Here is a 14963-nt window from a genome sequence, read left to right as displayed (position 1 = left end):
AGGACATGGTGGGACATGGCCAGCGACATGTGGGGACATGGCCATGGCTGGTGCCATTGGGGAACCTTACAGGGGATGTGGGAGATGTTGGGTTTGAGGGAGTTGAGGGTTCCTGGGAGGGACCTGGGTCTTGCTGAGGCCTTTGGGGACCCCAGGCTGAGCAGCTCCAGCTCTGCTGGGTGACCCAGGGGGAGGTTCTGGGGCAGCTGATCAAGGACCCCCTGACCTGGAGCCCCAGCCAGGCATTGGGCTCCTGGAAGGGGATGAACATTCTTGTCCCAGGAGGGAAATCCCAGCACCCCCAGGGTGTCAGGGGCAGCTGAGGGGCCACAGCAGGGAGGGGAAAGCCAGAGGGAGCTGTCCCCCCTCCAAAACTGTGCCCCAAAAATCCCAAAACTCAGAGATTCCTCTCAGGAAAAAGCACCCAAGAGCTGCCAGATTTCAGGGAAAGGGGGAATGTGACCCCCCAGACAGAGCCAAGAGGGGCCTGGATCCCCCAAAACCAAGCACGAGGGTGAGGGATGGGGCTGGAGGGACAATGGCAAAGGGGAAGAAGAACAGGGGAAAAGAGGATTCAAAGAGAGTGGGAGAGGCATGGGACCCCAAAACTGAGTTGCGAGGGATCTTTAGTTTGGGGGAATGATGGGAGAGGGGAGGAAAAGGTGGGGATGGAACAGAAAAAGGGCAGTTCCAGGGGGATCCCTTTGTGTTCCCCACTTGATCCCTGAAGTGATTCCCTGGAACTCTGGGGAGGGATGGATCCCCACTGGGTGGGTCCTCAAGCCCCCTGCCCATCCCTGGGGGGCTCATGGGGGGTTCCCTCCACCCAAAAGCTGGTGGTGCTGTGACTGTGGGAGAGAGGTGGAGGGGAAGGGGGAGTCTGGGGTGGGCAGGGAGGGGGAGCAAGAGGAAGAGCAGAGAGAGAGGATGAGGAGGAGGAAAGGAGGAGGGAAAGGAAGAACAGGAACAGTACCAGGAAGAGGAGGAACAGCAGGAGAACCACACGGTTCCCTCATCCACCCACTGAGTCCGCAGCTTTCCCTGGTCCCGGTGGCATCGGTCCACCCTCCACATCCTGCAGGTGAGCAGGGAGGGGCATCTCATCCCACATCCCTCAGAGAATGTCCAGGAGGGGTTTTTGCAAGGGAGGGGATGTTTGGATCTCACAGAACCCATCAGCTGAGCCGCAAATGCCCCTTGGGGGGGTCTTGGAGGACCCACATGGTGATTGCCTGGTACCAGAAGGGGCAGGGGGGTGACAGCAGTTTTGGGGCTCATTGGGAGTGGGAGAGCAGGGAGGAGCAATCCCGGAGCTGGGGGATCCCAGCAGCCTGGAGGGGTGGGGGGGGCTGGAGATGAGCAGGGTCTGGGCCCACCAACAGTGAATGAGGCGGTGACTTCTGGAGCTGGACTTGATCAGAAGGACCAAGGTTTCCCCCAAGCCAGGATTTGTCAATCCCAAACTTTGTCCAGATGGAAAAGGAGGAGGAGGCTGCAAGGAAAAGGAAGATTGCATGGGACACTGAGGCAGGTGAGGAGGAAGTCACTGCTCCTTTCCCCCCACTCCTCTGTTCCATCTCCCAGCCTAGCATCACCCCTGGCTGAAGGACAACCCCGCTGATGAAGCTGTCCTGCTGGGGATGCATTGGGTGGGTCTCCTTCCCTTTCCCTCTGGCATGGAGGCAAATCCCAGCCTCTCCTTGTCCACCCTCTTTCCTCATTCTGTCCTTCCTTCTTCATTCCTTCCTCTCCTTTTCTTTCCTTATCCCAGGCACTGAGCTGCAGACAGGGACCAGGGATGACAAATCCCCATGGCAGAACCTCATGGAAGAGGCCGTTTTGGGTGGCTCCAGGGCACAGCACGGGAATCTAATGGGTGCGGGATATCTTCTTCCTGCGAGGGAGCTCCTGGGCAGGTGCGGTCAGAGCAGACTCCTCAAGGTTCGAGGGAGCAGCTCCCCCAGCCCACGTTGCACTCAGGCCCTGATGGATAATCTTGTGCTCGACCAGTTGAAGAAGGAGGGCTCTAGACACTGCTGAGGGTCCAGCTGGTTTATTATAGGAGAATCGAAGGGTCCAGGCGAGGAGAGGAGCAGGGACACAACCACAGCCAAAGGGGAGCCCAGAACAAGGGTGGGGCCAGGATTTATAACAGGAAGAAGGTGGGTGGGGCCAGGATACAGACAACCAATAGGAAGAGGGATCAGAGGAGAAGTCGAGGTGGGGTGACGAGGGGTACACCAATGGGAGTGGGGGGAAAGGGTGGTCTTACAATCCAATGGGGAAATGAGGAACAGAGAACCTTCTAGAAATGGGGAGTGGACCACAGCTGATTGACAATTAGACAGAAGTGTCCTCCCAAGGCATCTCTGCCCCATTCTCCCTGTGGTCCCTTCCCACAAAGGGCGAGGAAATAAATGAGCCTTGCTTGATCTTATCCTATGCAAGCTGTTACAGCTCCAGAGCTCAGTCCCCAAGGGGACTGGGTGCCAGAAGCCAGCTCGCTCTCAGACCAAGGCCGCGGGTTAGCCCCTAGCAAGCAGGGAGATATTCAGCTCTTAGTGATTAGGCAGCTCTTGTGATTTCAGCTTTGCTTGCTAGGTAGCTTTTCCCTTGGCCTAAGTCTCCAGCAGATGGCAGAAAGAGGAGAAGCAGAAGACGCTGGCTGTTCCACAAGTATGGCTTTATTGTAGGGGGTCCGTGAAGGGTCTCAGCTCTTCCTCTTCCGAGTTAGTAGGGGTACAGTATGCTACTTTTATACCCTTGGCCCGGATCCAATCCTGACCAATGGCAAAGATGACCATAAGTGACCAATAGTAGGGTTAACAAGATATTGCCTTACATGGCTATAGGGATAAGGTACAAGGCGGATGTCCCTGGAGACAGGAAACTTCCTTGCCACTGTGTCAGCATTCTATTCTCCAAGGGGCCCTGGGTAAACCTGAGGGGTTTACTACAAGGAAAAGCCCTGGAGATCCCACAGAAAGAGAGGCTGCAAACCAAACCCCAGGAGCTGTGAGGAGCAAAGACTCTCCATGTGCTGGGAAGGCGGCCAGAGGGAGATCCAGACAGAGCCCGCAGCTGGTGGAGAAGCCTCAGGATGGGGAGAACCTCCACAAGTGCTTGGAATGTGGGAAGGGCTTCAGAGGGAGCTTTGGAGCTGCGACTTGATCCACCACCAGGTGATCCACACAGAGAGAATGGCCCTAAGAGTGTGGGGAATGTGGGAAGGGCTTTGGGCAGAGCTCCAACCTCATCAATCACCAAAAGATCCACAGCAGGGAGAGGCCCTATGAGTGTCCTTAATGTGGGAAGAGGTTTCGAACGAACTTCCATCTCCTTTACATGAGCAGATTCACACAGAGGAGAGGCCCTTCCCCAGCCTCACTTGCAGGAACGGTGTAAACTGCAACTCCACCTGTGCATCCACACCTGGGAGAGGCCCTATGAGTATCCTGAGTGTGGGAGGAGCTCCTCCAGGAGCTCTCACTTGACCCAACACCAACGGAGGCACTGGTAAGGGAAGTCCTGTGAGTGCCCAAGTGCTGGAAGAGCTTTGTGCACTGCTCCAGCTCCATCTTTAGTGCAATACAACAATCTCCCATGGGAAGATCCACACTGGATGATCCCCAGTGACCCCTGGTTGGCAGAGCTCTGGTTACGACCATTCTGGGTGACTCTTGTTGGGTGGGGTGGAGGTGTCGGAGAGATTTATTTCCTCTCTCCTTGTCCTGATTTGATTTGGTTGATAATAAATTCCCTCCCTGTGCCCAGGCTGTGTCTGTGATGCCCATTTTGGTGTTTAGTGAGGGATCTCTTCTCATCTTATCCTGACCCAGGAACTCTTGGTTAAATTTTCTCTCCCCTGTGCACCTGCGGGGGGCAGGGACAGAGTGGCTTTGGTGGGTGCCTGGCATCAGGCCAGCATCACCCAGGCCATGGGTGTCTTTCTGTCCCTGGCCATCCAGGGAATGAACCCCTTTCCAAAACATACAGAAGACCTTTCCCTGTTCCTTGTCCCTGCCCTCAGTGCAGTCCTATCCCCAATGCAGTCCACCCGTGCCGTAGAGCAGCTGTGCCCTACGGCTGCACCCCGGTTTAACAGCTATCTGGGGACAGCCCACTCTCACCCACAGTGCTGGGAGCCAGTTGGGCTGAAGAAATCTGGCACAACAGCACCTGTCCTTCACCCAGTGGGAGATGCACGAGCATCCCAAGTGAGAATTTCAGTGACCTCTGAGGGGAATTTTTCACAGGTACCTTGCTTGCACTGAGTGTTTCTGTCTGTGTGCGTGCCCCTGCACACATGTGTGACCGTGATTGAAAAGGGTCTTGTCCAATTAAATATCTCCCAAGGCTGCAGCCATCTCAGTGGCCAGGTCCTGAAGGGGCATGGAGTTCAAACCACTGAGAGCATCCAGACCGGGTCTTTCAAATGCGCTGTACAAGGGGGGCTTGGGAAATAAACTGCCTCTGTTGCCATATGAAACTGGGGTGAGTGGTCTCCATCACCTGTGCCCTCTCCCCCCACACATGACCTGACATCTGGTGACCTCCAAAGTGATCAGGACTCATCCATAACCTGGCACAGAGCAAAGGAGACAGATGGCGAAAAGCCAGTATGGTGTTTAGAACCAGGAATATTACAGTGTAAAGCTGGGAATCAGTGTAGAACCGGGTTACAAGTAGTGTAAGAGCTGGGAATCAGTGTAGAACCAGGTTACAAGCAGTGTAAGTGCTGGGAATCAGTGTGGGAACCGGAATAAATACAGCGTAAAACTGGGAGTTGACGGGACAGCCAGCATGGTGATGTGACCGTGGTCACAAGGGTTCTTGGATGAGGGAAGAGACGAGAATGTTGACTCCATGTTCAGAAGGCTTGATTTATTATTTTATAATATATATATTACAATTTAAGTATACTAAAGAGAATAGAAGGAAAGGTTTCCTCAGAAGGCTAAGCTAAGAATAGAAAAGAAAGAATAACAAAGATCTGTGGCTCGGACAGAGAATCCAAGCTATCTGGTCTGTGGTTGGCCATTAATTGTAAACATTCAAGATGGCCCAATCAAAAATCTACCTGATGCATTCCACAGCAGCAGATAACTATGGTTTATATTTTTTCTCTGAGGCCTCAGCTTCTCAGAAGGGAAAATCCTAAAGAAAAGGATTTTCACAAAAAGATGTCTGCGACATGGTGAGAAACCAGAACTTTGCTAAATAGACAGCAGAAAGTGCTATGAGGTATCTAGCCCTGTTTTTTGTGGAGTGGAGTCACCTAGGAGACCATGGGAGCTTGGATGTCAGCACCAGAAAACTCTGTAATGAAGGTACTGATTTTCTTCTTTAAAAGGAGAGGGATTGATTATGATGAATGAGCCCTACAAGCTTTGTTCACATGGTGTGAAAGCCATCAGCTGGATCAGAAGCGGCTGTTTTAGATTTGCCCTTTTGGCAGGGAGCTGGACAATATTTATTTGCAGCAGCTTCTAATGGTAACGACACAGCCATGGGTGTTATAAAGCCTTGGTCAGCAATTATGGACCTGCTAAAACAGTTGGAATATGAGAGGCAAAGTGGGAAGAGCAGCAGCGCAGCTGCTCCTTTGTGTAACGCCGTGCGGGAACCGGCGGGCCCCGGCCACTGTGAAAACGTGTCCTGCTGCATTGGGACTGCGGCTGAGAACTGCTGTGAAAAGCGCCAATCACTCAGGGTTTAAAAAAATTTTTCAAAAGTATAATAGTAATAAAATGGTTATAAAAATAGTAACATATTGGAATATGAATCTCAATATTACCAGTTAGATTGTACCTGGGCCAGTCTGACCCTTGCTGCTAGGCCAAAGGCGGCAACTGTGGTGTATCACCCCATAGACACCTTTAGCTTCCTGGTGGTTGCAGCCGGGCACTAAAGAAGTACAGGCTTGTTAGGAACTCTGTTTACTTAAGGAGGAAATCTTCAGGCAATGGTGAAGAGAAAAAGGAGAGGATTCTGCTGGAGGGTTTTATATCAAGAGGTTTATTCCATGGTTACAGAGGTCTGAATCTTGGGAACAGCTCCAACAGAATCCCGGCCGCATGGCCTGATTCACCTTTTAAGCTCCTGGGGCAGGGGGAGGGGAGGGGACAGGTGAGCCACCAACCAGGTGGGAGGGGCGGGGTCTCAGGGGAGAATGACAGCTAGACAGGCCAATGACCCCAGGCCTGAGGGTCATCCTTTGAACTTGACCAACCACATGATGCCTTGTTGGAATGTTAAGCCTGATTGACAGGACTCACTCAGCAAGGGATGAGAGGGGGAGGGGAAGAGGGTATTGGTACACCTGGGGAAGGGACCTGAAAGTTTAAAACACACCGCAACAGAAACACAATTGGAGTAATGATAATTTGGACAATTTGAATTAGGACAATATGAGACAATATAACCAAAGAGTTACATATGTCTGGGTACCTTTCTCTGGGCAGTGTGTTTCCGGTATCCTTTTTCTGTCTGAAAAAGGACACACATTAACAAAGGATTAACCTTTAAAAACAGCCTGTTGTATATTCATACACTTCATACATGATACATAAATTCCATTCAAAAACAGGATTCTGTCTGGTCATTGTTAGCTTCTTCCTCTGAATCTTAACAGCGCTTTCGAGGTGGGAAGAAGTTCGTTTCTTCTGATAAGAGGGCAATAAATTTTTTTTCTCTGAAAGATTTAGGTGTCCCCTGGCTGCTATCTCGCTGCAAGTCCTTTCTTTAAAAAAAGTATCCTACATAGCATTGTTTATATTTTAACATTTTTTATAACCTAAAGCTATATTTAACACACTACTTATGAGAATTAAAACAGCATTACTTTCTAACACAACACATATAATATTCATTTTAATATTTGCAAAAAGCCAATCATAAAATACGCATTTTTCACAATCCCCACTCTAATTCTTTGTAAATCATTTGGTTTGATCAATATTTCTTGTCTACTTGCATCTTCTGGACTATGCTCGCAAAATAAAACGGGATTACGCAAGGAAGAAATATCAAAACAGTTGTAACACACAAAATGAAAAATCCTAATTTCTTCTTTCTACATTACCCCACCAGCTAGGTTTTAACATTGTTTACTAATTTTTGGACTGGTATCTGGGTTATTATATGCATAAATTTTTTCTTTGATTTCTTTTGCTTTTTCTAGAATGACTTTTCTGTGGTCATCAATTTTCAACAATCTGATATATTAAACTTTCCACAAACAGCCCCTTCTTTAGCCAATAAATAGTCTAAAGCCAACCTATTCTGATACACTACAGTTTTTGTTTGGCTTAGCTGACTTGATATTAACTCTAAGGCCTGGGCGGCTTTATTTGCTATCATTTCTATAACTGCTTGGAGTCTTGTAATAAGACTCAACAGATAATTTGGGGTCAATACAGAGTTAGATTGCTGTGCTGGTTTTACCTTTTTGTTTACTAGTTGTTTTTTTACCGAATCCTGAACTGTAAGATTAAATGTAAAACAAATCCGTCTCTCTCCTTTTCGACATTCAATTCCAAATCTCTTACCATTTTTCCTAAGTTTCTTGCAATGCAATAATTTTCCCCATTTTGCCTACAGGTACCTAATTTGTATGGGTTATATAATAGTGGCTGTTGACATGGGTGTGTGTAATGGAAGAGGAACTTTGGTTTCTTTCCATGTAATACTTTCTGTGGCATTTGTGACATGATCTTGCTGGTATTCCAAAAGGGAAAAGACAACTGTCTTGGTTTGGAAAGACAAGTGCCTGCTAAGGAAGGCAGGAGCCTCTCCTGAAATGGAGAATGTAAACCCTCCCCACCCCTCCGAATTGCTATAAATTTTAAATTAAGAGGCTGTCAGGCAAAAAATATGAGAGCAAGAAATAACAGATCTTTATTAGGGAAGAAAAATAAAAGGATAAAATAAACAATGCAGTACACCAGAGCAACACTGACAGAGTCAGAACTCAACCTGACACCCTGTTGGTCAGGGTGTTGTTTGCAGTCCAATTGGAAATGTGGCTGCAGCCCTCCTGGAGTGTCAGGGGTGGTTCTGTTGCAGCAGGGGGTCCTGCAGAAAAGGGTTTAATCTTCCTCTGAAGATCCAGTGGAAGAAGAGGCAGCTGCTGTTCCTCTGGGGAATCCAGTGGAGAAGCTGTGTTGGTGTTTCAGAACCTCTGGATTATATCTGGGTAGGAATGCTTGGCTCCTCCCTCTGGGCGGAGCATCTCACAATGAGATGTTTTAGTTCTTATCAGTCATGCAGTGACATTCAATAGCCTGTTATCAGCAGATGTCCCCTCCCAAGGGAGGTGTGAATGTGGTCACTCAATGAGAGAGATAAGGCAAACTGCCCACTTGACAAAAGACAACGGCCATCCAGATGGTAATAGAATACGTCTTTCCTTGCAATCTGGAACAGACGGGCTCAGCCTCATCTTCCTCCTGGTCATCTACTTCAGTTTCTTGCTCTAATTCCTGTTCCTCCAATTCCTCCACTCTGTCTTGTTCTGCTTTCAATTCCTTCAATGCCTTATACAGCAGTCTCCAGGTAGTAGCCAAATTGACATCCGTCTTATCTCCCTTAGATATCACTTCCCATAGTCTCTTCCCAAACTTTTTCCATGCCCTGACACTGAAGGCAGTGTCGGCATCAGCTTTAAAGTCGTGTGATTTGCACCATATCAGTAAGCTATGAAGAGCATAATTAGAAGCTTGAACATTTTTTCTTTTCAGTAAAGTTTTCCACGTAGACAAAACAGTCTTTTCCTCGTTTGATAAATTATTTCCCATTATTTTCCAAATCACTCACCTTGAATCAGACATCTGAATTAGGTCCAGACCTCCATAGTGTCCTTGCTGCCTTCCCTGATTTTTAGGGTACTCTTCAAATTTTTTTCTCTCTTTTTTCGCTTCCCTTTTTTACAGTCCAGTTGCAATCATGGTGGGTGGCACCAGATGTTGCCATAGAACGAGACACAGCGCCAAGTACTGACTCCATCAGAAGGGTGTATAAGAGCAATTTATTATAACAATATGTTGGCTTTATAGTTTTTATAACTATAAAAACTATATTCTTAAAATATTGTAATATTTTATAATATTTATTAATATTTTATTAATATATTAATTATATTATTTTATATATTTAATTAAATTAATTTATGTATAATTATATTATTCTATGAATATATTTTATTAATATTTATTTTATATTATTAAAATATCTTTAAATAAATTAAAGATATTTTCATTTTCTTAGCAGACACATCCACTGCCCATTTGTCATAAGAAAGAAACAATGTTCTCAGTAGGTGAACAAGGAGCCACATCATTCTGTGAGCCAGCTAAAGTCCGTATCTTTTTACTTTCTCTTTTCCATCCTGTTGCCATGGGGATAGCCTTGGTGTCTTTCTTGAGAGAGATACGAGGAGGAAAGCTTTCCTTATCTTCAGGAAGCCTTCGCTGGCTCACAAGAACAGCACAAAATGCCTTTCGTACACTGCCATGCCTATTGTCTAGCACTGGTCAAGCACAAGGGGATTGAAGCCAACTTGCCCGTAAGGACCAGCATAATATCCTGTGCCCAACAGCACATCAGTGCAAATCACACGCCTGGGATCCTGCAGACCTAGTATAGCATTCTGCTCCACTGCCCTGGCTGCCAACTGAGTCCATTTAGACTCAAAAATGTTGAATTCTACAGGCAGAATAGAAGCAAAACTGTGGATGTCATAAGGTGTCAGCAAATCAGTAGCAAGCATTCGAAGCAACTGCATGACTTCAACAGATCCCAGACCATACTGTCAACCTTATCACAAAGTTCCATCATAGCTATCCACGATAAAGGCTGATATGAGTAACACCCCTAAGCACAGGGAAAACCTGGCAACCCCCCAGTAAGGTGGCACCACCTGCCAAGTCCCATCCTTTGGACCCCACATGGACAGAGGCAAATCCTGAGTGGGAGTCAGCTCAACACCACGCAGCACCGCGTCCCCTGCAGCATCAGCAGAGCCAGAGGAGCCATCTCGGCAATCCAGCAGATGCTGCGCGAAGGCACAATCAATGATTTCCTCAACCTTAGCTTTGACTTCTCACCAGAACCGCCTGTGTTCCCTCAGACGTACAGTCACCTGACACGGGGAGAGTGTCCACAAGGCCATCAAGGAGGGTCCACGCCGGCCGGGTCACCATTTGCGCTAAAAGTGAACACCAGAGCGTCTTCCTGCACCACAGCCCCAGTGTCTGTGGGAGGCCGGGGCGGCGGGGCCGAACCAGCCACTGCCGGGCCCACTCCAGCCCCAGCAGAGCCCGTGCCCGTTGGCAGCCCAGCAGTGCTGTCTGCTGCCCTATGGGCAGAGGACATGGCGGTGGACACAGGTCCTGGCAGTACTTGTAGATCCAGTGTGGGTCGGAGCGGGACCTGCGTGGGGCCCTCCTTCCGCAGCACGAGGGAGGGATGGGGAGCAGAGAGAGACGCGACTCATGGAACTGCAGGGCAGCACAGGGGTGTCCGGGACCACCCCTATGAGAGTTCTGCCCATGACATGAAACCCCACAGCAGACAATTCCCCCCTGAGTGGAGTGGGGCTGGCTGCCCACCCACTGTGGTGGGGCCCAAGATACCACCGATCACACCCCGCCTCCAGCAGCTTCCACCGCCTGCGCATGCCCCGCAGGCTGCGCAGACTCAGAGGCCGTCGATACCGCCCCCCTGAGGACGAGACCAGTGCTGCAGTGGATGAACCTGCTCCCGCCGTGCCCAGGGGGTATTTGGTGGAAACGCCACAATTTCGACAAAGTGTTGTCACCAAATCAGACTCAGGCAGAGGTGGAGGCTGAGCCGGGGCTCCCTGCAGCCCCCGAGTGCCAGGAAGGCAAAAAGAGAGGGCGATGCCCCCCTGCCCCACTGTCTCCATGGCGTGAGGCAGGGTGGGCTTGGCTTAGCTGACTCCACAGGGCCCCCAGAAGTCTGCGGGGCTCTGCCCACTTGCTGGCTGCTTAGAACCAGCTGGCTGAGAGCCCAATCCACCTTTGGGGAACAAGCATCGCCCTCCAATCCGGAACCGTCTCCCAGCTCACCATCTGGAGGGAGAGGTGAAGCTTCTGCTTCGTGCAGAAATTCAAATTCCCCCTCCTCCGTGTCCAAGATGGAAGAGTTCCCCCGGGAAATCTGAGAGCTACAAAGTCCAAACCCTTGCCAAACCATGTCAAACTTTTTCCATTGCACCAGCAACAATCCCACATCTATACTGCAATCAGCAAAGAGAGCTTCCATGAGGCATTCTCCCACGAGAGACCACACCTCCCTGGAGAACACCTCCGCGGGGTCTGAAAAAAACCCCTTGCTCTCTGGCCCACAGACATAATCTTTCAAAATTGTTCCAGGAATTGAAAGCCCGTTTCCACTCCATAAGACCCTTCCTGAGATCCAAAACCAAGGAGTCCTCCATAGAAACCACAGGTGTTGCCACTATCGCAAGAGCTGCAGGCAAAGTGCCAAACGGCTCACAGTCCCCACGCCAAAGCAGGGAGTGGGGGGTAAAACTATACGACCTCACCCATGGCTGTCCCACACATGGTGGCCACCAGATAATGCAATAGGACACGAAATAAATAAACGCACACACTGGAATTCCATGGTAAGAAGAAAGGAAGTTTATTTTCTGATTCCACTATTTATAGACTTTTAAAAATGACAGAGGAATGGAGGATGGAATTGCCACCTCCCCAGTGACACTGGAAAACCAACAATCCATCAGATTTCTCCTCCTCCAGAGGGGAATGTAAAAACAACAATTATTTACATAAAAGTGTGTGAGAAACTCCATTACAAGAATGTAAACATCAGAAAGCTTAGAAGAACTTAGAAGACCAGGGCAACAAGGAGCCAAGCATTCCTACCTGGATATAATCTGAGATTTGGAACAACAAAGACAGCCTTTTCCCACTGGATTCCTAGAGAAGCAGCTTTTTTCTCCACTAGATTCCCAGAGGAAGTCCAGGCCCATCTACACCACCACTGGATCTTCAGAGGAGAACTCCACCCTTCTACAGGATCACTGCTTCAACAGAACCACACCTGTCACTCCAGGAGCACTGCAGCCACCATTTAATAGGACTGCTACCACCACTGTGACCCACTGGGTGTCAGGTCGTATTCTGACTGTCAGTTTCCTTTGCTTTGTACTATTGCATTTGTATTTTTATTTTTCCCTTATAAAGAACTGTTATTCCTAGTCCCATATCTCTGCCTGAGAGCCTTTGAATTTCAAAATTATAATATTTCAGAGGGAAGGGGTTTACATTTTCCATTTCACAGGAAGCTCCTGCCTTCCTTAGGCAGACACCTGTCTTTTCAAACCAAGAGAGAATGTCATCCATATAATGTAGGATGATGGCATCTGGGAACGTCCTTTGGATGGGAGATAGGACATGGGCCATGTACCACTGGCACAGAAGGCGAGTTGTCCATTCTTTGGGGGAGGACTCACCAGTGGTAGCACTTCAGAGGTGCCTGTTCAGGGAGGGTATGGAAAAGGCGAATCTGGGAGCATCTCGAGGATGGAGAGGGATGTTAAAAAAGTGGCCTTTAATATCAATGACTCCATTCAGTCTCCAATCATGGGGAAGCATGAAGGGAGAGAGAAGGCCAGACTGCAAGGGACCCGTGTCCTCCATTGTTTTAGTGCATTTTCTTTGTTTGGCAGGTTCACTGCTGAATTTGTGGTTTTGTTCTCTGCCTAATCTCTGGTCTTGTAGTCCCCCTGTATTGTCCTCCTCCTGTCTTCACAGTGGCATAGGCTCCTCATTTTGTATTTTCTGTTTCGAAAATTAGATGTACTCCCTCATTGTTATTCAGTTCAGTTAGATGTCAATCATTTTCTTTGTCACCTATCCACTCTCTACCATTGGTTGAATCCCCAACCTTCCCAGTTGTCAATCCTTCCTATCCTTGACCCTTTTCCCCAGAATCCTCCTTGCTCTCCCTTCCCATTGAATGTCAATCCTCCCCCAAACCTGCCCTTTCTTCTGGAGAATTCCCTGTCTATTCTGTATCTTTTAGAACCCTAATTGGTTTACCCCAGTTATGTCCCTCCCTATGGCTCTCTTATTGGTTCAAGTGTAAAATGTCCTGCTTGGACCCCTCCCCAACCATACTCCTATTGGTTTGCTACCCTAAACCCCTCCTCCCGAGTGATGTTATAAAAGCTCTTGTTCACCCCAAGTCTTTGTCTTGGCTGCTGGTCATGAAATAAAGCCACCCATGTTTCACCCCCAAGACCCAGGCTGCTGCCTTTTTGTTCCTGTGCTGGACTGGGACTGCTAGCTGGGATTTGCAGAACTTGTGAGGGGGATCTGTCACGCCCCTGTTGTCATTGTCACCTGGCCAGGGCACAGTCCGTGCCGCGACAATCCATGACCTCATTAATTTTATGAAGGTCATAGAGGAGCCTTCACCTGTCCTTACCAGGTTTATTAAGAACAAAGATGGGGGAGTTCCAAGGGCTGTTGGTAGGTACGATGTGGCCCTTGGAAAGCTGCTGCTTCTCCACAAGGAGCTCAAGGGTACGTAATTTCTCTGTTGAGAGGGGCCACAGATCCACGCACAGTGGGGTGTCAGTCTTCCAGGTGAGTTGTGGGGTGATGCACTCTGCAATGGCCCCAACTAGAAATCCTGGGATCGAGGTGGAATATCAAGTCATGCTCCCCATGGGCACAATATGTCCCTGGCCCACAGGGTGATGGGTGTCCTGAAAATAAATGGCCTGATGGTGGCAGTTTGGCCCTCTGGTCCCTCTGTTGTGATAGTATGCTTGCTCCTCATGGAGACGATGGCTCCTCCAATCACTGAGATGACTCCAGTGACAGGAGTCAGCTCCTGGTTTGGGGACCATTTAGGTTGTGTAATGATAGTAACATTGGCCCCTGTGTCCACCATCCCTTGTAGGTAGATGTTATTACCTTTATTCAACTGACTGCAGTCTATAAGAGGTTTGTCTTGGCCCATGATTTCAACCCAGAATTCCATTGGGTGCTCTGGGATACTGTCTATGCTTAGTGGCAATAAAAAGGCTTGGGCGATCACAGTCTCTCTGTGCAGGAAGTGTGGTGGTTTTGTGCAGCAGACAGTGACTGTGATTTCGACAATTGGCCCAACAGTTTGTACTGCTGCTGTAATATGTATTTCATTTGGTCCATGAATACAATTATCTTTTACCAGCACATCTCTCAGGCCCTCTAGGGGTCCATATTTTCTGGTGGGAATATGATAGAAAGCAGATGGATCAAACTGTATGCACAGAGCACTCACCAGCTGGCATCACGTCCCGACCTGAACTTGCTGGAAAGCCTTGGTGACTCTGGTCTGCTGTTTGGAGTATGAAGAGCTCCACGGGAATTTCCCACATCTTGGACCTCTGGAATAGTGGGGAGGGTAGAGTGAAACAGTTTTCCATTTGCTGTCTTCACACAGGGCCGCCCTGCAGTCTGTTGGAAGTTTTTTGGCTGATAATGGTGCTGGTGGTGGTGAGGCTGCAGGTGATAACAAAACTGAGAACGGCTGTTAGAATATCTGTTGCAATCCATACAATGTGGTGAATGGCACCTCTTTGGTGGCTGCTGGTCTTTAGGCATTTTGTGTTCTGGACAGTCCTTCATAAAATGGCCCAGTTCCCCACAATTAAAACATTTTGCAGCGTCTTTGGATGTTAAAAAGGCCTCTGCTACTCTCTTAGGGATTGCCTTTGCCACGGTGTGTTCAGTGGAAGTCAATTTGGCACAGGCCTCAATCATCTGGTCAACTGTAGGTTCTGGGTCGAAGGGGAGAGCACTTAATATTGTTTTTCAGTCAGCGTTCACCTTTGCCAAGGCCATTTTATTTTGAACTTCTTTCCTGGCCTCTGGGCTTTCTATTTGTCTCTCAAGAGCAACTTTAAGTCTGTCTACAAATTT

General features: G+C 48.7%; 1 protein-coding gene across 4 annotated transcripts in view; it reads right to left on the bottom strand.

Moving 5' to 3' along the window:
* Positions 1-14963, bottom strand: part of LOC102065444 (class I histocompatibility antigen, F10 alpha chain-like) — a 469176-nt gene that overhangs the window by 398541 nt on the left and 55672 nt on the right. The gene's annotated exons all lie outside the window — the stretch shown is intronic.

Source organism: Zonotrichia albicollis, chromosome 31 (assembly GCF_047830755.1).
Source record: "Zonotrichia albicollis isolate bZonAlb1 chromosome 31, bZonAlb1.hap1, whole genome shotgun sequence".
In the NCBI taxonomy this organism is placed as follows: domain Eukaryota; kingdom Metazoa; phylum Chordata; class Aves; order Passeriformes; family Passerellidae; genus Zonotrichia; species Zonotrichia albicollis.
Note: the sequence above shows the minus strand (reverse complement) of the source record. Positions and strands in the feature narration are given on the sequence as shown.